Raw genomic sequence first — 23,949 nt, 5'->3', positions numbered from 1 at the left:
ATGTGGTGAAAGTTTTTTTTTCTGGGAAACGTTCCTGATTTTGTGGAAAAGCTCTTTTGACTTAGGTACTAAATGATAATTAACCATTGTTGACATAATGTTTTTTCTCCTACCTTTACTCATCCCCATGTCCATTTAGTCACCAATTGCTGTGGATTCTGCTCATGAATGTTACTATGATCACCCATTCTTTCCCTCCCTGCCCACTGGCGCTCAAACTGCCAGCATTGCCAACATGGATTTGTTTATCCATCTCCCCTACTAGGCTGTAAACTATTTGAGAGTGTGAATCACATTTATTTGACTTGCCCATAGTGTCTAGCATATAGTAGGTGATCAGTATATATATTCATGTGTAAATAATGACTTCTATAAAAACCATTTAATTTAGTCATTCTCAACTGGGGGTGGAGGGTGATTTTGGCTCCCCAACCCCCCAAAAAGGACATTTGGCAGTGCATGTAGACACCTTGGTTGTTACAACTGTGTGTGTGTGTCTGTGTGCGCGCGCGCTACTGGCATTTGGTGGGTAAAGACCAGACATGTTGCTGAAAATCCTATAATGCACAGAATTGCAGCAATGAATTATTGGGCCCAAACATGTCAGTACTGCCAGCGTTGAGAAATCCCACTCTAATTTAGTTCTCAAAATACCTCTCAAGTAGATGGATAGGTAGTAGTCATTTCTTTATTTTAGATATGAGAAAACACACATTAAATGACTAGTCCGAGTCCACCCAGCTTAAGGTAGTGACAGAACCAGGAATTGAACCCCTTGATTCCACATCTAGATAATGACTGGATTATTTCAATTATCTAAATGCTTATGGTGATTTTTTACTTTAATTATCTGGATTTTGGCCTTGGAAATCTGTCCATATTCTACTCAAAAGTAATAATAAAAATTAAGGTAGAAAATACTTGAGTATTTATTTGAAAGGTATCTTTCCTATGGAGATTCCTTTAGATCTGGTATAAAAATTTTGAATTTCCTAGCCTCACATCTTCCCACGGAGAGTGGATTTCTCTAGCAAAGTGACTCAATCCACACATGAATCTTATTAACATAGTTCTGAAAGATTAGCAATATTAAATATTTTTGTATTACTCAAATTGAGACCTGAAATATCTGAATAGGTCACTAGGTGTTTTCAGGGAATGCCTAAGTAATTTTTCATGCAGTACCTGTATACATTCTGGGATTAAACAGAACACAGCTGCTTTAAGTGCACAAATCTGTTTATCACCCAAGTTATAGGTTTGAAATACAGGTTGTATCTGAACCTAGACCACTATATATTGTTTAGTCATAGCGTCTCTAGAAATAGCAGAGACAGAATAGGAAAGATGTAGATAAAAGTAATTAAATTGGTCAAGGAGAAAAACAGTCTGGGTGTAAGACTGTTTCCAATGTGCAAGACTTTGAGGGAGAAACAGACACATTTATGACATAGTCTCTCTCCATAGGTGTATTCAAATAGATGAGAAGTATGTATGTGGATATCAAAATCAATTAATAAGACAGCACCAGGGTCAAATGAATGGTAATAGCAGGGAACACAGATGATGAAAAGTATTTTATATTGGTGAAATCTGGTAAGGAATTAGTCACTAAAAGATGCAAAATACATATATTTGCTCCAAGTTGGAAAATGTAAGTTATAAGCATTGGTTAAAAGAATATTTAAAGTAAACTATTCTAGATAGTATTTTTTTTATATTGACAAGTATATGTCTTTTCTGCAGTTTCTGTCTAAATCTTTTTCTTGATATCTAGATGTTATCCAAAAGTAAATATCTTTATGGAAAGATTTTATTTACCATTTAAAATTCTTTCTATACTATCAAGGTCTGATCTTCGCAGGTGCTGAATTTTTCTGGGTTCCTTGGGCTCTATGCCACATCATGAGAGAATTGTAAGCACTCGATAAAAATCCTTAAAGCCACTTGAAGTAGAATTTAAAGGATTAAAAGAATATAAAACACCTTTATTTCCATCCTTAATTTTGCATGTAAACTTGTGCTTCCTTCAAAAGTGGGATGGATGGCTATTTAAGAACAGCTGGTTCAAGATAGTGAAAAGATAATCTTAGAGGTAAATTCAGGTGTATGTTTTAAAAAATATGAAAAAATATCTACAGTAGAAAATTATACTTTCGTTCATAGTGGAGAGGAAAGTGTTTGAGAGTTATTCCAATGCGAGGCAAAAGTAAAATTGCTAATTGACAACACTTCTGCTTTATCTTTTTTTAAAAAAATATATATTTTATTGATTTTTTACAGAGAGGAAGGGAGTGGTATAGAGAGTTAGAAACATCGATCAGCTGCCTCCTGCACCCCACCTACTGGGTATGTGCCCACAACCAAGGTACATGCCCTTGACTGGAATCGAACCTGGGACCCTTGAGTCTGCAGGCTGACGGTCTATCCACTGAGCCAAACCAGTTAGGGTGCTTCTGCTTTATCTTTTTCCAAATTAAGTTAGTATTAGGTTGAATCATAAATTGCTATTTTTGTTGGCTAAAAGGATTCAATCTAACAGTAGTTAAATATACCCGAAATTTAGAACACTCCAATATTGAAATTAGCAGTTGAAGAAATATTATGAATACATTAACAAAACATAAATATATTAAGAATATCACATTCATGAAAAAATCTATCCCATTCAAACATAGTAACATTTATGAAGGTTGGACTTACGGCACCAAATAGTTAAACTGTCCATCTGATTCATGGCAGAGTACAATGATACTTCATATAAAAACTATAAAATTGAGAAATCTCAAGTGGATTATAGAAAAAAGGGAACTTTGGTGATTTCATCCCACAAATCTTAGTTTAAAAATCTTTCAATCCAGCTTATTTAAAGTTATGCATTTAGCAGGGATGTTTGAACATATTCAAAGAGCAAAATTAAACAAACCTTGTGGTGACATTATTTTACCCTGAGATATTATGAAATTTATTTTTTTTTTTAGCCCATGGAGTATGGCATCTGAAAAGATTAGTTTTATTTTTTTAATTTTATTTATTTATTTATTTAGCAAAAATGAAAATTTTTATTCATAAAGAAACTTGTACACAAATGCTTATAGCAGTTTGATTTATAGTAGCTAAATATACTAGTAATAAACAACCTAACTGTTCATGAACAGGAGAATGGATGAAAAACTGTGGTACATACTCAGCAATAAAAAGCTATTTAGACATTATGCTGGGTGAAAAGAGTAGGACAGAGTAGTCTATCTATTATATGATTCTACTTATTATTTTTATTTTATTTTATTTATTTTTTTATTATGGTATCACATAATTGTCCTCATCCCCCATTCCCACCCCATACCCCTCCCCATGTATGCCCCCACCACCCTGTTGTCCGTGACCCCTGCTTAGGCTTATATGCATGCATACAAGTCCTTTGGTTGATCTCTCCCCCTTTCCCCCACCCTCCCCTACCTTCCCTCTGAGGTTTAAGAGTCTGATCGATGCTTCCCTGTCTCTGGGTCTGTTTTTGTTCATCCGTTTATGTTGCTCGTTATTTCCCCTAGATGTGTGAGATCATGAAATACAAAAATACACTTGTAAGAACCGAAAATGAGACCAGCCATAATGGTTATGCTGACAGGAAAATGAATCAGTCTGTAGTGAGTTTCCCTCTGGGCCAACAGTTCCCTTGAGTCCTTATTTCAGTGTCAAGCAGTTCCTTATGTGTAGATGTCAGCATTGATATTTCAGTTCTGGATGGTGGACAAATGGTGGTGATGTAGGTCTGTCCGTCTCTGGTTTGGTTCTGGGCATCCTTCAGCAACGCACAGCTGCTGTCTGCTAGCACGGCAAGGCGTCATCAGCGTCTTCCATCTCTGGACTGTCTCTCTCCTCTGTCTTCATGGCTGGAGCAGTCCTGTCAATTCCTCTCTGTTGCAGGAATCCACATAGTCCTGGAGTTGTTTTCTGAAAATATACAAACATATTCTCGACCAAAAGTTAATAAAGGAATATTTTCCATAACCTTGACTTGGGATCCTTTTTCATTTTTTGCCCAAATGATTTCCCTCTGGCTTGTTTTGACACCATGTGTGTTTTTCATGGGTGTCTTGCTGTTAGCATTACAAATGAAAGTTAATTTTCTAAAGTACAAATTTTCTAGATGTAACTTACTTATAGGATATTTTTCCTTACATGATATTCTTTTACTATCACCCCCCCTTTTTTATTTCAATATTAGGAGGCTTTTGGAAATTTATAATGTAGTCTTGATAGCTTTTACATTTTAATTTTTTGTGCTAAATTATGACTGCTTTAGGTTCATTACATGTTATGCAATTTTACCATGAGATGAACTGCCAATAAAGATTTTTGTTAATACTTTAGGAACAGCTTTTTGTACATTACATTCAATTTTTCTAGAATATTTGCTTATTTCAATTAGCCAATTTAATTTACTCTGAAAACTTGACTACTATTCTACTGTCAACTCAACACTCTACCAACAATCTTATTTTACCCTGTGTATATTAGTGGAAAGGATTGTTTGCCTTCTTGAGTAGGCCCTGAGCATTAATTTTAAATTTCAGTCAAACATGTCTAAATTGTAAGTAGTAGAAACTATAGTTTCCAGATTACTTGAAATCTTTTGTTTGGCTGAATTGAGGAACACACTATCTCCTTTTAAGTAGAACTGGTGTCAGACAGAACTGCGAAGTAGCCAAAAGTTGTTTTCCATTTCTTTCCAGACTTTTAATGGTGCTTACTGTCCACTTCTGTCAAAACCTACTTTCAGAAAAAGAGCTGATAAACTCAATCACAGAGTAAAATGTGATTTCTACTTTCTGAAACATGGTGAGGGGACTAGAAACCATGTCACAAAAACTTTATAAAAGTTGAAGCTGCCATGACTGCTTGGTGTAGAGAAAGGAAGGAAGATAGGAAGGGGGGTGGTAGTGGAAGGAGGCATATATGAAATTGGAAAGGCTGCTGTGAGATAATGCACAGTGAGGGCAGCACAAAACATGCTACCTTATATCTATAATAATAAAAGTGTAATATGCAAATCGACAGAATGGCCGAACAGCGGAACGACTGTCCAGACAACCTTCCGGACGAAGCCGGGGCTGTGAAGGCCTACTCTTGCAGGAATTTCATGGATTGGTCCTCTAGTAATGTAATACATTCTCATAATGAAAACTATAATTAGAATAATGAGGGAGAAGGATTCAGTTTATGGTTCCAAAAATAAGAGTAGATGAGTGGTAAATCCTAATAAGGTAGATTCTAGTTTGATGGAAGGAAAAAAGTATTTGAATAGAGCTTTCCAAAAAATGAAATGGGCCAGCCCAAAAGTGGACTTTCTAATAATTGCAGTGGCTGTATGTAGTCCAGATCTATCATTCCCAAATCTTGTCACACATCAGAAAACCTGGGGGAGAGGCTTGCTAAAAGTACTCTAGTGGTTCTGACTCAGTAGGTCTGGGTAGGGCTTGGAATCTGTATCTCTGTCAGTACCTGAGATAATTCTGATGCAGCAGGTCCATGAGCCAAGTCACTGCTCTAAATGACCACTTAATGAGAATATCATAGGGGGGAATCCAGGCATTAGGTGGAAGATTGGGGGAAATTCTATTTCATTTCATTAAATATATTTTCATGACATTTTAGAACTTGGAATTCCTGCCCCCCTCCCAAATCTTTTATTAAAAATGTTTTTAACCATACAGAATAATTGAAAGAAATTTACAGTGAACACCCGTATACCCACTATCTAGTTTCTCTCATTAACAACATTTTGCTAGACTTACTTTGTCACATCTATACTGAGGTAAAGTTTATATACAATGAAATGTACAAACATAATTGTACCATTCTCTGAATTTTGACAAATGCATGCACCTGTGAATCCCAAACTCCTTTCAAAATGTAGAGCATTATCGTCACCTCAGAAGATTTCCTTACACCTGTCCCAGGCAATTTCCAACCCATGTCGCTGCCAACCCGATCCAGGGAATCACTATGATTGTTTCCTACTCTAGATTAGTTTCACCTATTCTAGATCTTCATATAAATGGAATCATCCAGTATGTGTCTTTCTTTAAAGGATTCTTTTTTCACTTAGCATGCTTTTGAAAATTGTCCACATGATTTATATATCATTCATTTTATTGCTTAGAGACAACTAAACATTTTTAGTGTTTATGATGTATTAGGCACAGTATAGATGTTGGGCTCACAAGGGTGAACAGAGAAAACCTAGATCCTCTTACTCTGATGGTGCCCACAGTTTAGAGGTGAAGATCTTTAAGATTCCTTCAAAACCTTAGACATAGATATTGTATCAGAGACATCTTATCTTTTGGTGTCCTGTCAAGCTTTCTTCACACTTCTGTTCAAGCAGCTCAAGTTATCTAGACTTCAGTGCTTTAGTTTTCCCGATCTCCTCTTCCCTCTCCGTTACAGAGGGAACTAAATCAGTTGATAAAATAAATTAGCTCATCAGTGAATAATCATAGTTCATTCTATCTATCATCCATCCATCTATCTATCATCTATCTATCTATCTATCTATCTATCTATCTATCTATCTATCTATCATCTATCTAATCTATCGATTTTTATGGTTATCTTCAATATACCCAAAGTAAAGCAGAGGCCAATAGACTTAATACTTCTCTCTGGAAGGCAATATTTGACCAAGTAGGTTAGATTCCCTTAGAAAAGGGAAGTAGACTTAGGATATTTATGGAGGATTTCTTAAATTAAAAAAAAAAAGTAAATGACCTAAGTGATTTAGAACCAAATGATCCAGATAGTCATACTTATTTCAGAGACTCACCCTTTAAGTTTTTTTCAATGAGAGGTTATAGATTATGGACATATAGTAGATTGGAGAATAAAGCAAAATGGGCTTTGAATTTAGGTTTTGTATAAATGTTGTTGAAATGGTGAAAATCATGAGCTGTCCATGAGCTGAAGTACTTTCTATGGCAGGGCCTATGTGTGAGGCAGGATGTGCCTTTCCCAGTCGCATCCATATGAATGCATTGTTGGAACAAGGACCTTGGAACCAAACAATGGTTAGGAAGAATGAAGATATGAAACCAAGGATTGAGGCTGATGAATAAGTAACAAGAAAATTGAGAGGTGAGGTGAGGTTCAAGGTATATATCAAATTGGGCCATTGAGGAGGACATTTGAAATGGAGATACAGTTGATCCTTATTATTCACAGATTCCATACTTGTGAATTTTTCCATTTGCTAAAATTTATTTGCAACTCCAAAATCAATGCTCATACTGCTTTGCAGTCATTTGAGGACATGCACAGAGTAATGAAAAAATTGAGTCACCCTATATACCTTCCCAGCTGAAGCTGAATAAGCTGAAGCTATGCATTCTTTTTTCGGTGCTCATGCAAAAACAAGTGTTCTTTTTGGTAGTATATTTAGTGTTGCATTGCCCACATATTTGTGCTTTTTGTTGGTGATTTTGCTGTTCAGAATTCCCCCCAAGTGTAAAACTGATGTGCTGTCTAGTGTTCTAAGCACAAGGAGGCTGTGATGTGTTTTACAGAGAGGACATGTATGTTAGATAAGCTTCATTCAGGCATGAGTTATAGTGTTGTTGGCCATGAGTTCATTGTTAATGACTTGACAATATGTATTAAATAAGATGTTTTTAAAAATAGAAACACACAAAACAAGATTATGTGTTGATTGGTTAATGGAAATGTGACCAAAAACTCACAAGAACCCAATTCTATATTTTCCCTTGGGACAGTGATTCAGTATTTGCTAATTCAATGTTTGCAGCAACTTTATAGACTACTAGGGGCCCAGTGCACAAATTCATGCACCTTGAAAGGAACTGTGGGCTGCCAGGCTGCGGTAGGCATAAGGGCGGGTCTCGGCCCATCTTTGGTGCCCCCACCCGACCCCTCCCACTGCAGCCCCCAGTCTCCTGTCTGATGGCAGCCCCGCTCCCACTGCCGCTCCCACACGCTGACAATGCTGGGCCTGCTCTCACCCACTGATGGCAAGGAGCGATTGGGACAGGCGCCAGCAGCAGGTGAGAGTGGGGCCGGCACTGTCAGTGGGCACAAGCGGTTGCTGCTGCCCAAATTTCCCCTCAGGAGCAGGAGGAGGTGGAGAAGCCCTCAGGGATGATCAGGGCCTGCAGCTGCTGCTTGCAACAGCTGATGGCACCAAGTGATCGGGACTAGCGCCGGGCACCGGCAGCGGGTGCAAGTGGCAGCTCCAGTGCCGGCTGCAGGTGTGAGAGTGGCTGGTGCTGGCAGTGAGTGCGAGCACCAGGCAGGACTGCAGCATGTGGGAGCAAAGGATTTTCAGTAACCGCCAGAGGCTTGCCCCGATGATAGGGACCGGCACCCCACCTTGGTCTGGTGCCCCGCTCACCTGCTCCACCATCCTGCTGTAGCCAATGCCTGCCATGTTCTGCACACGCCCCCTGGTGGTCAGTGCACCTCATAGCAACTGGTTGTTCGGTTGTTCTGGTTGTTTCGCCGTTCAGTCTATTTGCATATTAGCCTTTTATTATATAGGATAACTACCATGAATAATGAGAACTGACTGTAATACCTTGGGTGGGTCAAAGAATAGATTGGACGCTTTAGTGTTTCTCATATTGTAAGCTCAAATCCTTAGAATTCTCTTAATAGCACTTATTTTCAAGAACACACTGACAAATTCTAGATTTTAAAGTGCTATCCTAGTTCTTGTGAAGTAATTATTCTACTTGTATGAGAAGTTGGCAGGCTGAACATTGCATTTATTTAAACATTCTGCTAAACTACTAATTTTGGAATTATGCTGTTTGATTTTATAGATATATGTTGTATGAAAATTTGCTACATTTTTCTTAAATATAATTCTAGTAAAGAATGATTTACATACCTGGAAATATCACCTTCCTACTTTGACTTTATGCAGAGATTTGTTTGTTTACATACCTTTTAAGATTACTTCTTGTCCAGAGTCTGACTCCTGGAACTGGAATTAGAACCTGGTTTGTAACTTATGAGGAAAATTCTAGAAAGTTTGTCTGAACAAATACAGTTCTTGGAAGAGAACAGGCTATAGATTGTGGAAGTAAGTGATGGTAGAGGAACCAGAGAGATAAAGAAGTCCAAGGAAACTCAAATCTAACCATGGGCTGGAACAGATAGGAGGATAGAAAGGTGAAGCTGAGCCAGCTGGGAAGAAGTAGCTAAGAGAATGAATGAAGGTCAGAGGAAAGTTCAACAGTAGACTATACATCTGCTTACTCTAGAATCACTCCTCTTGGGTCTGGGACCTAAAAGTAGCAGGGAAGAGCTGGACCTTTCTAGATGTTTGAATCATATTAACATTAGTAAACAAACATTTTAGTATACGTCTGTTGTGTATGGAATATAAAATACAAATATTACATATCTTATTTGAAGAATCAATAACCTGTTTGTGGAGGAAGAGACAAAGTACACATAGGAAATTATAGATAACTAGAGGCCCGGTGTACAAAATTCGTGCTCAGGGGTGGGGTGGGGGAGGGGGGTGTCCCTCAGGCCAGCCTGCACCCTCTCCAATCTGGGACCCCTTGAGGGCAGTCAGACATCCCTCTCACAATCCAGGACTGCTGGCTCCCAACTGCTCACCTGCCTGCCTTTCTGATTGCCCCTAACCGCTTCTGCCTGCCAGCCTGATCACCCCCTAACCACTCCCCTGCCAGCCTGATTGATGCCTAACTGCTCCCCTGCCAGCATGTTTGCCCCTAACTGCCCTCCCCTTTAGGCCTGGTCCCCCCCAACTGCTCTCCCCTGCAGGCCTGGGTCCCACCCAACTGCCCTTCCCTGCAGGCCCTGTCACCCCCAACTTCCCTCCTCTGCTGGCCTGGTCACCCCTAACTGCCCTCCCCTGCGGGCTTGATTGCCCACAACTGCCCTCCCTTGCAGGCCTGGTCCCTCCCAATTGCCCTCCCCTGTTGGCCATCTTGTGCCGGCCATCTTGTGTCCACATGGGGGCAGGATCTTTGACCACATGGGACAGCCATATTGTGTGTTAGAGTGATGGTCAATCTGCATATTACTCTTTTATTAGATTGGATAGAGGCCTGGTGCATGGGTGGGGGCCAGCTGGTTTGCCCTGAAGGGTATCCTGGATCAGGGTGGGGGTTCCCTTGGGGTGTGGGGTGGCCTGGGTGAAGGGCCTGTGGTGGTTTGCAGTCCGGCCACGCCCCCTGGTGACCCAAGCAGAGGCCCTGGTATCTGGGATTTATGTATCTTCTACAATTGAAACTTTATAGCCTGGAACAGAGCCAAGCCTCCTGCTTGCTCCGTGCCGGCAGCCATTTCTTTTGGGGTTTGTGTATCTTCTATAATTGAAAATTTGTAGCCTGGAGCGGAGGCCTAGGCCAGCCAGGGCTGCAGAAGCTTTGCTTCCTCCATTGCCGGGGGCAACCCTTGCCTCCTGCTCTTTCCACTTTGTAGCTGCTGCCATTTCTATTTGGATTTGTTTATCTTCTATAATTGAAACTTTGTAGCCTTGAGTGGAGGCTTAGGCTGGCAAGGTCAGGCGGAAAGCTTGGCTTCCTTTGTTACTGGGGAAACCCAAGCCTCCCTCCTGCTCTCTGTGGCTGTAGCCATCTTGGTTGGGTTTATTTGCATATTTGCTCCTGATTGGCTGGTGGGCGTGGCTTGTGGGTGTAGCAGAGTTAGGGTCAATTTGCATATTACTCTTTTATTAGGTAGGATAAGACAATACATTAATGCATATAGTATTATCTAAAATTCATTATGTAAGTGCTAGGGAAAGGAAATATCAAAGTGGGGAGAATCCATAATCTCATTTTGCCAAATGAAGAGCTAGTCCCATAAATGTTTACCTCTCCTTTTATTTTAGAAAAATTAAAGGTAGAGAATATAAGATAAAAAATTTCATAAAGTTAATTTGAAATACATTTATTTTAAAACTATGTTTTGAAAGAAAAGTTCACTGATACCATGCAAAAAAAAAAAAATCATGGAAAAAGCAAGTCTCCCATGCTTTGACCAGTACTACATGAAGAGATAAAGTTAATATTAATAAAATAATAAGAGTAGGTCTCTTTCCTTCTACTAGTACAGTCAAATCAGAGAAAAAAATTCTGAGGAAGCATCAAGCACATAATATAAGATGCCTAGTTGAGTGTTGCAATTTATTTTTATTATTTTAAATTATTTAAGTGATGTTACTTTAGGTGTTTAGTTATTTCCCATTGATTTTTAGAAAGAGAGAGGGGGAGAGATAGAGAGACAGGGAGACAGAGAGACAGAGACATTAATGTGAGACACATTGACACATTGATTGGTTGCTTTCCCACATCCGTCTTGACCCAGGGCTGTGGATGGAACCTGCAACCCAGGCATATGCCCTTAACCGGGGATCGAACCTGTGACCCTTCAGTGCATGGACTGATTCTCACACTGGCCAGGGCTGTAGTGTTTCTTTTCTCTCCATTTGTTTTCAGTATTTTTTCAATAGCTTGACTATACTATGTCTAGGTATTATTTTTTGACAAGTACTAAATCTCTTTGGGATGTAGTGCAGAGAAACACAGACTTTCTTAAGTTTCTCATAAAATCTTTGCACCCTATGCTAAATAGGTGTGGGAGGCTGAGGCACATCCTCACAGCCAGCATTTCATACGGTTTGTCATTTCCATCTTTCTGATGAGATTTTCTATCTGCTTATATATGTCCATGTTTTCCTTTAGAATCTTTAATACAGTGATCATAGTTATTTTAAAGTCTCTGTTTGATAGTTCTAAAATCTAAGTCATCTCGGTGTTTGCTCCTGTTGGTTTATCCTTTAACAATGGCTTGCTTTATCCTTTTTATTAAAATACTAGAGGCCCGGTGCATGAAATTCATGCATGGGGGTGGGGTGTGTGTCCCTCAGCCCAGCCTGCACCCTCTCCAATCTGGGACCCTTCGAGGGATGTCTGACTGCCCGTTTAGGCCTGGTGGGATCGGGCCTAAACAGGCAGTCGGACACCCCTTTCACAATCCAGGACTGCTGGCTCCCAACCGCTTGCCTGCCTGCCTGCTTGATTGCCCCTAACCGCTTCTGCCTGCCAGCCTGACCACCCCCTAAACACTCCCCTGCCAGCCTGATCGATGCCTAACTGCTCCCCTGCTGGCCTGATTGCCCCTAACTGTCCTCCCCTGCAGGCCTGGTCACCCTCAACTGCCCTCCCCTGCTGGTCAGGTCACCCCTAACCGCTCTCCCTTGCAAGCCTGGTTGCCCCTAGCTGCCCTCCTCTGCCAGCCTGGTCCCCCCCATCTGCCCTCACCTGCAGGCCTGGTTGCCCCTAACTGCCCTCACCTGCAGGCCTGGTCTCCCCTAACTGCCTTCCTCTGCAGGCCTGGTCCCCCAAACTGCCCTCCCCTGCTGGCCCAGTCACCCCTAACTTCCCTCCCTTGCCAGCCTGGTCACCCATAACTGCCCTCCCTTGCCAGCCTGGTCACCCCCAACTGCCCTCCCCTGATGACCTGGTTGCCCCCAAGTGCCCTCCCCTGCTGGCCTGGTAGCCCACAACTGCCCTCCCCTGCCGGCCATCTTGTGCCCACATGGGGGTGGCCATCTTTGACCACACGGGGGCGGCCATCTTGTGTGTTGGAGTGATGGTCAATTTGCATATTACCTCTTTATTATATAGGATGTCTTATACTTTTTATTTAATCCTGGACATACTATGTAGAAGAATTGAAGAGACTGATTTAAATAGTATTTTTTGCCTGATAATGGCAAAATTTTTTGCACGTCTCTTCTTCTCCATAAGTGTGGACCTTGAGTCAGCCTATTTAGGAATTGCACTAGATTTGCATTTTGTTGTTGCTGTGGTTATCTTCAGTTCATCACAGGCTTCAAGTTCCCCCAGTGGTGTCTGCTGTTACCTTGCACTTAGAGAAGGACTTGGGGTACTGGGGGTTTTTCCTAAATTTTCCATTCTACTCTGCTTGCCTGAGCTATAGAGCAGTCTCTCTTCATGGTCTTGCTTTTCCCATAGGCTGCTCTTGCATGAATTGGTGTTGGGCTCATGGTGGATGTAGGAAGTTCTCTTTTGTATTGGTCCAGCTTCAGTCTTAGGCGCCTGTTCCTTTCTCTTATTCCCATGGGAGCCAAGTTGTTTCTCTTGTGGAATCCTGGGTTCAAGGTTTCCTGCTGTACGCCAGAGATAAAGGGTTTCTGTTTCTGCTCTTTCCTCATAAGCGATGGATTTTTTCCTGGACTCTGAGGTCAACAAGGTTTGTTGTCCCTCAGTTAGTGACTTAAGACTGTTGCTTCATAAGATAAAAGGTTCCATTTTCTTTAGAGGAATCAAATGGGAGGATTGAGGCTAAATGTCTTCTGTTGCAAATTGGGCAAAAAGGCTCTTGAAGCTGGGTGAGTAATGTAGGGGTTAAGGGAGTCTGTAGCAGCAACTGTAACAGCTGGGAATAAGCCATATGGAAGTAAGGAACAAAACAAGAAAAAGAGGAGAGTTTTTATTATAGTGCCTGCAAAATCAGGCCAGATTTTTATCAGGTTCCATTTTTTTTTGCATTTTCTAAAGTTTTTCTTTTTAAATTATAAATACTTTTTTATAGTCAGCATTAAAGTTAAAATAAAAAGATAGTAAGGCCACAATGGGAAAAATGTATTGGAAAGTTTAAACAGATTTCTGAATCTGTATAGACAAGTTAATTTCCTATGTTATTTGTGAGATGTCTTTCTTTTTCTTTAATGCATTTATTATATATCTGATATTCCTAAGAAGCAAGTATTAGAATGTGTTCAAGTTTAGGATTTTGTTTCTATGTGAATATATGGAAAGGACATTATTGTATTTCACATTTTAATATCTCTGAAATTGGGATGTGTTTTACAATTGATGGACTATTATAACTTAATTGGCATGTTTTTTTTAGTAAATAGAATAATAGTATGTTTTACAATTGATGGAATCTTATATTTGAGGAAGTATGCTATTATATAGGCAATTTCACAGATTACAATACATAACCATCTGCCTTTTTTTGGGTAAAAATGGTTGTAAATTTTTTGACATTGTCTAGATCAATCCACCCACAAGGTAGTACATGCCTGTGCTTGAGGTGCTTAAAAACCTTATGTTTGAATTTTAAAAATGAACTAAACTATACTAACTTTCAATTATGGTAGAAAATATAATGCCTTTCTTACTATAGATTTATAGCCTTTTTATTTTACCTCTGCTTTTCATTTTAATCATAATCTCCTTTGAAAGTTGACCACTCTGTATTTATGCCTCCTGTTATTTTTACAGAAACTTGCTACCTGTATTTTATATTCATAAAATGATCCTTCAGCCCTAGCTGGTGTGACTCAGTTGGTTGGGCCTCATCCAGTGCACCAAAAGGTAGCCAGTTTGATTCCCTGTCAGCATTGAGGGCTTGATCTCTGGTTAGGGGGCATGCAGGAAGCAGCCAGTTGATGTTTGGCTCTCACATCAATGTTTCTCTCTCCCTTTCTTTCTCTCTAAAAATCAATAAAAAAATCTTTTTTAAAAAAGGATCCTCCAATCCTATCTAATAAAAGAGTAATATGCAAATTGACCATCATTCCAACTCAGAAAATGGCCGCCCCCATGTGGCCAAAGATGGCCACCCCCATGTGGACACAAGATGGCCACCACAAGATGGCTGGCAGGGAAGGGCAGCTGTGGGTGATCAGGCCAGCAGGGGAGGGCAGTTGGGAGGGACCAGGCCTGCAAGGGAGGGCAGTTGGGGGAGATCAGGCCTGCAGGGAAGGACAGTTGCAGGGGGACCCAAGCCTACAGGGGAGGGCAGTTGGGGGGGACCCAGGCCTGCAGGGGAGGACAGTTGTGGGGGACCAGGCCTGCAGGGGAGGGAAGTTGGGGGCAAATAGGCCTGCAGAGGAGGGCAGTTGTGGGGGACACAGGCCTGCAGGTGAGGGCAGTTGGGGGCAAACAGGCCTTCAGGGGAGGGCAGTTGAGGGGGGACCAGGCTGGCAGGGGAGCAGTTAGGCGTCGATCAGGCTGGCAGGGGAGTGCTTAGGGGATAATCAGGCTGGCAGGCAGAAGCGGTTAGGGGCAATCAGACAGGCAGGCAGGTGAGTGGTTGGGAGCCAGCAGTCCTGGATTGTGAGAGGGATTCCAGATTGGAGAGAGGGTGCAGGCTGGGCTGAGGGACACACCCTTCCATCCCTGTGCACGAATTTCGTGCACCGGACCTCTAGTATTATATATTCATAGAGAAACAGTGCTCAAGTGAGCATTGGTACTGCAAGTCTCCCCTTCCTTTAAAAGGGACTCATGTCCAGAGGACAAGATTTAATGTCATTATCATGTAAATGGTGACAGAAGTCTATGGCAGGAAAAACTCTTTAGTTACTTTTTGAATTCAAGTTTTGTTTATTATTATGATGTGATAGATTATAATTTGCTGTCTTTGGCTTATAGGAATGCAGTTGTCTTAATTACAGTGTCTGTATATCAAAGGATGACTAAGCCGTACTCCCTGTTCTGAAATGAAAGACTTGTGAAACAATAATTTAAAAAAACCCTTAAGTTATTCATAGCCACTATAGCTTTAATTAATTAAAGGCAGAAAATATCAGTTACACTAAATATTATGTACAACTTTGACATCAAAAAGTACCCTCAGATCTTTAAAGGATTTGTTCATTGTCTTTGATGTTGGGTCATAAATGCACATAGCTGATAGGTCAGATAGTTTGGGGAAGTAAATATTCCTTTTTACTATCAACATAGAATTCAGAACTGTTCTCTGAAAAGCTGTCATTTTTACATAGGAAAAGATGGTGATGTAAAGAAAACCCTTTTCTTCTTTACTTTGACTTAAAATTTTTTTACTTGATTTGGTGGCTTATACATAGTCTCTTATCATTCCCTCTCATATATTCACTTTTCTTTCTAGTAACACATGATGTCTTTGACCCAGGAATTCTGAATAGGCATATGAAGAAGAACAATAGAGTAGAAATCTGATAGAGCAAAATAAACATGATCAAACCAGAGTTTATTGATATGTATTGAAATGATTGTAAGGAGCCATAAGTGGCCCTCTCTTCAAGCCAGTTTGAGTCATCTTTATTTAAGCAGGTTTAAAAACTGTGTATGGAAGCTCCTTCTAGTACTTTAACGGACTACACCTAGAACCATGTGTACTGAACAAAAAACAAAATACTCAAGTTAATATTGATGATATTTTAACACATTGGAATGAGAAGGAAGGTCAAAATGAACTCTGCCATGTAAATATAAATGAAATGCTTCTGAAGGAGCCATGTGATTGGATGGACTTGGGAAATGGGAAATGTTTGGTAAAATTTGGACTTAGAGAGTGTAGTTTGATTCTTGGCATTAGCAAAGTGAAAAAAAAGTTACAAAGCACCTCATTAGAAAATTTCAGGATATCAGTGAAAAGCTCTGGGTTGGTTGGAGGGGTGAGATTATAAAGAAATGATGTGTTAAGCACTCATGTTACAGTTTTTAGAGATAAGTAGAGAATCTACATTAAATTCATAGAAATAATTTGTTCCATTAGAAAAGCTGCCTTCCCCCAACTTAATAACTGTGAAGCGTAAATGTATTTGATAGTGAATGTTAATATATCATAAATTGTTTTTAAATTAAGAAATAAAAAATGAAAGGGAACAGGAGTAACTGGCCCCTAGTGCTATTAGATGTGTATGAAATGGTCTTTGGGGTTAGTGGGTATTTTTAAAGAAATTCACAAAAGATAACTAGCATGTTAAAACATGGCACCAAAAAGGTGGAAAGTATTTAAGAGCCTAATCACTAAATATCATACAACAATTTCAATATTTCTCAAAAGTTTAAGGCTGTATTAAAAATAAATTACTAAGTTCTGTGGCTTCAATGCAGGTTCATTCAGAGAAGGATAAAAAAAAACACACAAAAAACACACACCAGCCTTTTGTAAAATATGGAAACCATCTTGAGTTAAACAAATGCCAGAAAAAATTATAATTGTAAAAATGAGATGTCGACTATCGTTATTACAGTGGCTGTGTTGTTTCCAATAACAATTTGGCGTTTTATTTAGTCTGTAACAATCTACAATTGAAATATAAAATAAAGATTTTTCTTTTATTTCCCTCTGAAGTTCTGTGCCAAGCTAAGCAGAACTGAATGAAACATCTGTGGGTGATTAAAACAAGCTTTCCTATGGGGTTTTGAATAGAAAGTAAACATGGATTTTATCCATAGTCAACAGCATTTACAAATGTAAAGGGAGGAAGCTACTGAGTTTTTGAAGAATGAGCTGTTAGAGAGGAAATAGAAGTATGGAATGGCAGATGGCGATAATTAGTTCCATATGGGGAAAGGCTTCTATTAAAAAAAAATGACAGTGAGCTGCTCTGGTTGGGTGATATTTTACTGAAACAATTTTTGTGTATTATTTCCAATTTTTGTGTTTCTGGAGTAGTCCCATCTCACAAAGCCACTCACATATGATTAACACGTGATGTATTTTGTTGGGGAGTCTGTGTTCATGTTCATGCATGAGAACACCCTGTGTTAGGAAGTTGCCCAATCTGGATGCCCACTCATCTCTTTTACTTGGGATTTTTGATTCTTCTTAACTTTATTTTGGGTCAGTCATAGTTTCCTAACTTCTTGAGACTATGTTGTTTAGTGCTTAAGAACACTGGCTTTGGTGCCAGAATGTGTGGATTTGAATTCTGCTTCTCCCTCATTAACTGTGTGATCTTGGGGGAATTACCTAACCTTTCTATGCCTGTTTTCAGATCTGTACAATGGGGATAGTTATAATACCTGCCTCAGTATGTTATATTATTCAACCTATGGTATAATTGTTGTAAGGATTAAAACGAATTAATACATGTAAAACACATTCACCAGAATCACCTGGTCCCCACCATAGAGCTATTTAATAAAAATGTCTATATTTTCTTGATCATGTACCACTTATCAGTAAATAATTTTTGATAATTTATCCTCATTAGAAGCTTGTTCATATAGTTAGTAATTTATACGTATTATTGTTGTATTTTAGTATAAATTTTTATAACATATTTAGATATTTTAAAAGTGAGATAAAAATAAATATAAAATGTTTGAACATATTTTTCTCATATCTTAGTGGGTTTGATTCAGAAGTCACTGGTTTAGAATGTATTTCAGTTGAACTAACCTGAAAAGAGTAGCACTGAATACAGCTAGCAAAAATCTTCAGGAAGCAGTTTGATAATCAGTTTCTCCATTCTCCATGCATATGCAAGGCCAAATGTGAAATCTTCTTCCCAGTTCCCTGTGTTTTTCATTTCAACAATATTTTTGTTTACTTCTATTTCTTTGTTCTTTGTACTTTTTGTATTGTCAACCAACTCACTATTTGCAGTTGTGACCTTGACAGTATTCAAAATCCTCTGTTCTTAGCCACAGATGTCTGTATTTTTAAAAAAGATAAAATGAGATTTTTGTTTTTAATTGTTGATAAAGGTTTCCTCACTTCCACCTTATTTCAGTTTTCTTCACAATTGGCAGTGGTTGCAGCAGCTTTCTTAGTTCTGGGTCACCAGTGACTGACTCTGCCTCAGTTACTGTGCATCAACATGCAGAGGTGTTAATCTTCTTTTGTTCCCTCTTGCAGCCTTTCTCTAGCTTTATAATTATCCAAGGTGGTAACAGCTCTTAAGAACATACTCTGTCACCTTGAAATCAAGTGGGTTTAAGCTGAAAACTCAGGCAAGGTCTTAAAGATGTAGCTCTCAGCTATGAACAGTGAGGGAGAATTTGAACATGACAGTCCTTAGTTATAATGATATTTGGATGATGGAATCCCATTACACTGCATAATGTGGGATGTTGACATTTTATTCAAACATGTAATCCTTGTCATTCAGTGTGGGAAATAGAGAGATTGCTACCAGGATTAGGGGGTAACACAGGATGTCACTATAGAGAAATGACAGAAAGCCCAAAATAAGAGCAGTAATCATTTTCCACTTTCTCTCTTGTCGTTTTTAGAACTCAAATGATGTCCTGTGGTACAATCTTCATGATTCTAAGTAGCTGCTCTGGTTCTGAGCAATGTTTAGAGAATACCTTATTTTATAAATGCCTTCAAACACATTAACCTTGACTATATATAATTATTGAAATAAAATATTTGATTTTTGTCCTTAGAATCATATTTTATAATCAAAGAACTTCATTATTGAATTAAGGTAAGGTTGCATTTGGTTTTTTGGTGTGTTTTTTTTTTTTCAGAAGAATCTATTTATCTTTTTGCTTCTACACTATTTAATCAATTAATTTATTTTTAAAATAAATATTTATTGTTCGGATTATTACAGTTGTTCCTCTTTTTCCCCCCCATAGCTCCCCTCCACCCAGTTCCCACCCCACCCTCTGCCCTTACCCCCACACTGTCCTCATCCATAGGTGTACGACTTTTGTCCAGTCTCTTCCCGCACCCCCCACACCCCTTTCCCCCCAAGAATTGTCAGTCCACTCCCTTTCTATGCCCCTGATTCTATTATATTCACCAGTTTATTCTGTTCATCAGATTTTTTATTCACTTGATTTTTAGGTTTACTTGTTGATAGATATGTATTTGTTGTTCATAATTTTTATCTTTACCGTTTTCTTCTTCCTCTTCTTAAAGAATACCTTTCAGCATTTCATATAATACTGGTTTGGCAGTGATGAACTCCTTTAGCTTTTTCTTACCTGTGAAGCTCTTTATCTGACCTTCAATTCTGAATGATAGCTTTGCTGGGTAAAGTAATCTTGGTTGTAGGTTCTTGCTATTCATCACTTTGAATATTTCTTGCCACTCCCTTCTGGCCTGCATAGTTTCTGTTGAGAGATCAGCTGACAATTGTTTGGGTACTCCCTTGTAGGTAACTAACTGTTTTTCTGTTGCTGCTTTTAATATTCTCTCTTTGTCTTTCACTCTTGGCATTTTAATTATGATGTGTCTTGGTGTGGTCCTCTTTGGATTCCTTTTGTTTGGGGTTCTGTGCACTTCCTGTACTTGTAAGTCTATTTCTTTCACCAGGTGGGGAAGTTTTCTGTCATGAATTCTTCAAATAGGTTTTCAATATCTTGCTCTCTCTCTTCTTCTGGCTCCCCAATAATTCGGATGTTGGTATGCTTGAAGTTGTCTCAGAGGCTCCTTATACTATCTTCATATTTTTGGATTCTTTTTGCTTTTCCGGTTGGGTGTTTTTTGCTTCTTTGTATTTCAAATCTTTGACATGATTCTTGTGATCCTGTAGTCTGCTGTTGGATCTCTGTATATTATTCTTTATTACAGTCAGTGTATGCTTAATTTCTAGTTGATCCATTTTCATATCCTTGAGGTTCTCACTAAATTTATCGGCGGTTTCTAGAAAATTCTTGAAAAACCTTATAACCGTGGTTTTTTTTATAAATATATTTTATTGATTTTTTACAGAGAGGAAGAGAGAGGGATAGAGAGTTAGAAACATCGATGAGAGAGAAACATCGATCAGCTGCCTCCTGCACACCCCCTACTGGGGATGTGCCCACAACCAAGGTACATGCCTTTGACCGGAATCGAACCCAGGACCTTTCAGTCTGCAGGCCGACGCTCTATCCACTGAGCCAAACCGGTTTCGGCAAAAAAACCTTATAACCATGGTTTTGAACTTTATATCCAGTCATTTGCTTTCCTCCATTTCTTTCATTTGTGACCTGTTTCTTTGTCTCGGCATTTTGGCTGCCTCCCTGTGTTGACAGAGTGGCTTTGTGTGCTAGGTGTCCTATAGGGCCCAGTGGCTCAGCCTCCCCAGTTACCTGAGGTGGACACTCTTGGTGCACCCCTTTGTGGGCTGTGTGCACAGTCTTGTTGTAGTTTAGCCTTGATTGTTGTTGGTATCACTGGGAGGAATTGGCCTCCAGGCCAATTGGCTGTGAGAATCAGCTGTGTCTACAATGGGAGAACTTCTGTGCTGGAGACAGCCTTATAGGACCAGACTTGAAAAATTGCAAAAGCCTCTGCACTCAGCTTGGATGGGGTGGAGTCTCAGGGCTGAGCAGACAGTCTTGGCTTCCCATCAGCCCTGCCCTTGCGCACGTACCTCCAGACCTCTGCCTTCCATGGATCCCCTGAGTTTCCGCCTGACAGTCCAGATTCCCCCTGTAAGGGCGTGGGTCCCCCAGGGCCTCACCCGGATTTCAGTGCAGTCGGAACTGGGATTCAGTGCAGTCAGGAGCTTCCGACTCCTTCTGCTATGGAAAGCCTGCGGCAACCTCCACAGTCAGACTTCTCTGCGCGCACTCACGCGTGCGCGCGCCTTCAGACCCCTGCCTGCTGTGGCTCCCTTGAGTCTCTGAGTCTCCGTGTGCCTTTCTCTACAGTCCAGACTCCACCCGTATGAGCCTGGGTCCACGAGGTTTCTGCCAGAGCTGGGGTTCAGTGCAGTTGGAACTGGGGTTCAGTGCAGTCAGGGGCTTCCTTTCCCCTCCTGCCAGCCAGGCACTCGGCCGACCTTCCTCTCTGCGCGTGCGTCTCCGTACCTTAGCGCTTTGAAGCTCCTCTTATCCGTGAGCTTTTCTCTTTCCTTCTAGTTGTAGAATTTCCACTTAGCCAGCTTTCCTGTGGTTCTGGATGATGTCCGTTCTGTCTTTTAGTTGTTGTTTGGAAATTGTTGTGCAAGGCAGCAGTTTAGGTGCTTACCTAGGCTGCCATCTTGGTTTTTTTTCCAGCTGGGGCTATTCTTGTTATTCTTACAACTTTTTTGTAAGTCTGAAATGATTTCAAACTAAAAAGTAAAAAAGTAAAAAGATTATACTGGCCTGTATGATTTATAGGAGAGCAAATGTGAGGGCAGGGAGACCAGTAAGGGAATGATCGCAGTGGTCTAGGAAAGCAATGGCAGTGGCTTGGATTGAGGCAGTGGCAATAGAAGTAAAGAAAAATGGCCCAATTCAAAATATATACTGTTGATTGGACTTGCTAATGAGTATATGTGGTTGGTGAAGGAAAGAAAGGAATGATATATGAATTAGGGTTTCTTGGCTACGGTGATGCCATTTTCTGAGATGGGAAGAGTGAAATTGTTCAGAATATAAAAAAAGTCACCCTGATCATTTAAGGTTTGGGTTACTGGAGTTGGTGGTAAAGAACCTTGCAACCTTCTTTTTACAAAAATTTATTCTTTAATCTGACAAAACCAGAGGTTAAGGTCCTATAAAGGTCGATTAGTTTTTCTCCATTTCTTTGGTGGGGTCTCTGTCTTTGAAATAATATAATATTTATTGCCAGAAAATATGCAATTAAGTGGATTGGTGAAAATCCATCACCACATTTAGCTAAACAACTGAAATTAGTACCTCACTATTACTGACAAGTCAAGAAGACGATACACGAAAGAATGCAGAGAAAAACTTAAAGAAAATACATATTTGGACTATGAAAGCCATATGGGTTTGTTGTAATAAATTTAAACAGTATGAAGATAAAAAGTATAATTTTCCCTCTTTCCTAATTTCATGCTTCAGGAAAAAGCCTCTATTAGCAGTTGGATGTTTTTTTCATACATCTATCCCTGTATGAAAAAAGTTCCCAACTCTCTTTTCACATGTACATACGTAACATAGTTGAACTCTTTTTGATAAAAATGGGAGCATGTTAGTTATCTATTTCTGTGGAAAAAATTCCTGCAAAATGTAGCAGCTTAAACAGCAGTTATTATCTCGTAGTTTCCATGGGTTAGGAATCTGGATATGGTTTATTAGCTGGATCCTTTGCTTTGAGGTTTCTCATGAGGCTGCATTAAATGTATTGGCGGGGGCTGTGGTCTTATGGAAAGGCTCAAATAGGGAATGGTATGCTTCCAAGCTCTCCCAATTGGTTGTTGGCAGGATTCAGTGATTTGTGAGGAGGCTGTTGGACTAAAGTAAGACCTACCTCAGTTCTTTGCCACATGGGCCTTTCCATAAGGTAGCTCACAACATGGCAGCTGACTTCCATTACAGTAAGCAATAGGAAGCCACTGTCTCTTTATTATCTAATCTCAGAAGTGCTATCCCATCACTTTTTGCCATATTCTATTCATTAGAAGTGAATCACTAGGCTCAGCTCACACTCTGAGAAGTTGACTATTATAGTGTACATGCAATTATGCAACTTAAGTTATTCTCTTAATGCACTCTGAATATTGTTCTTTGTTAATATAAATAGACATTTCTTTTTTTTCTTTTTTTAAAAAAATATATATTTTATTGATTTTTTACAGAGAGGAAGAGAGTTAGAAACATCGATGAGAGAGAAACATCGATTAGCTGCCTCCTGCACACCCACTACTGGGGATGTGCCCGCAACCAAGGTACATGCCCTTGACCGGAATCGATCCTGGGACCTTTCAGTCTGCAGGCCGACGCTCTATCCACTGAGCCAAACCGGTTTTGGCATAAATAGACATTTCTTAAGTTCTTAATTATTGGGTTGTATTTCTTTGTATAGATATTCACAATGTAACAATTTCCCATGAATTAAAATTATTTTTATTTTCATTGTGAACAATACATAAATTTCTTTGACATTAGTGTAAAATTTTTAAAGACTTTTTTTTTGTGTTTATGCCTATAACAAAATTGAGAAGAAGGTACAAAGATTTCCCATATATCACCTGCCCCCACACATGCATTGCCTTCCCCATTTCCAACATCTCTCACCAGAATGATACTTTTTTTTAAACCAAGGATGAAACTACATAGCAACACATAATCATAATCACCCAAAGTCCATAGTTTACAATATTTTACTTTGTTGTACATTCTATGAGTTTGGACAAAAGTATAATGATATATATCTATCATAATATCATACAAAATATTTTCACTGCCTTAAAACTCCTTGGTGCTTTACCTATTCATCTCTCTCCTCACTCCTCAT

The sequence above is a fragment of the Cnephaeus nilssonii genome (genome assembly GCF_951640355.1).
Source record: "Cnephaeus nilssonii genome assembly, chromosome: 20".
NCBI lineage: Eukaryota > Metazoa > Chordata > Mammalia > Chiroptera > Vespertilionidae > Cnephaeus > Cnephaeus nilssonii.
The sequence above is the reverse complement of the archived record's forward strand: the minus strand, read 5'-3'. Positions refer to the sequence as shown.